At 39.7% G+C, this 1510-nt stretch overlaps 1 non-coding gene across 1 annotated transcript; it reads right to left on the reverse strand.

Moving 5' to 3' along the window:
• Positions 1–1203: 1203 nt before the first annotated feature.
• TRNASTOP-UCA (transfer RNA opal suppressor (anticodon UCA)) lies at positions 1204–1290 on the reverse strand. The gene has a single exon. It is a non-coding gene; the product is annotated as a tRNA-Sec (tRNA).
• Between the last annotated feature and the right edge of the window lie 220 nt (positions 1291–1510).

The raw sequence follows: 1510 nt of genomic DNA on the forward strand, positions 1-1510 counted from the left end.
ATTCATCCTACTCACACACTAGTGATAATACACAGGTACATGCTCATACACAAGTACTCATCACACTCACACACTAGTGATAATAAACAGGTACATGCAAATACACAAGTACTCATCACACTCACACACTACTAATAATACACAGGTACATGCGCATACACAAGTACTCATCATACGAGTCACACACTAGTGATAATACACAGGTAAATGCTCATACACAAGTACTCATCATACTCACACACTAGTGATAATACCCAGGTACATGCACATACACAAGTACTCATCATACTCACACACTAGTGATAATACACAGGTACATGCACATACACAAGTACTAATCAAACTCACACACTACTGATAATACACAGGTACATGCACATACACAAGTACTCATCACACTCACACACTACTGATAATACACAGGTACATGCTCATACACAAGTATTCATCACACTCACACACTAGTGATAATAAACAGGTACATGCATATACACAAGTACTCATTATACTCACACACTAGTGATAATACCCAGGTACATGCACATACACAAGTACTAATCACACTCACACACTAGTAATAATACCCAGGTACATGCACATACGCAAGTACTCATCATACTCACACACTAGTGATAATACACAGGTACTTGCACATACACAAGTACTCATCATATTCACACACTAGTGATAATGCACAAATAAATGTGATACTTAAACACACAATATGTGAGCAATAAATAAACATAATATGTGTCTGCGTTTTATTTCTTTCCAGAGAGGATTCCCCAGTGTATAGTGCACGTGTAGGTACTGAGCAGAAGTGCTGTTACTACATAAATCTCCCTATTCCTGTGTTATCTGAGGGGCCAGATTCACTAATAAGCAGAGAGCTGCCTCATCATGTAATCATCTCCAGTAATCATTAGGTTTTACTGATGAGCTCTTTGTTGTATTAATGAATCTAAACTGAGTATTTATTTGTATTCAAAGAGTAAGCAACAGCACCTAGGGGAGATGGTAAATATTCTCTATTTAGTGCCTGTAGGGTCTCGGTTCACTAAAGAACGTCCTAGTCTCACCGGTCCTGTTATTCTATATAGTCAGATTATACACTAATAAATCCCAGCATGCCTCTCTCTCTCCTGGTGCTCCCAGCATGCCTCTCTTCTAATGCTCACTAATAAAACAAGTGGCTTAAACCCACGCCCAGAAGGTGGAATTGAACCACTCTGTCCCTAGACAGCTACAGGTTTGAAGCCTGAACCCCAGACCACTGAGGATCATCTGGGCATCTGTATTAGCTGCTCCCTGTGATATATATCAGCCCTCAGTACTGGATTCATTTAGATTAGGGAGACAGACACAGGTGCATTATAATTACACCGGCTTATCCCTCTGTTCCCTCAGCTTTGTCTCTATTAGTTTTATTTGTTGTTTGTTCATCAGTAACTTATAATTACAGCTCATCACAGGGCAGAAGTGGTTATGCAAATCAGCCCAGTGCATGCTG

Source organism: Bombina bombina, chromosome 7 (genome assembly GCF_027579735.1).
Source record: "Bombina bombina isolate aBomBom1 chromosome 7, aBomBom1.pri, whole genome shotgun sequence".
Classification (NCBI taxonomy): Eukaryota; Metazoa; Chordata; class Amphibia; order Anura; family Bombinatoridae; genus Bombina; species Bombina bombina.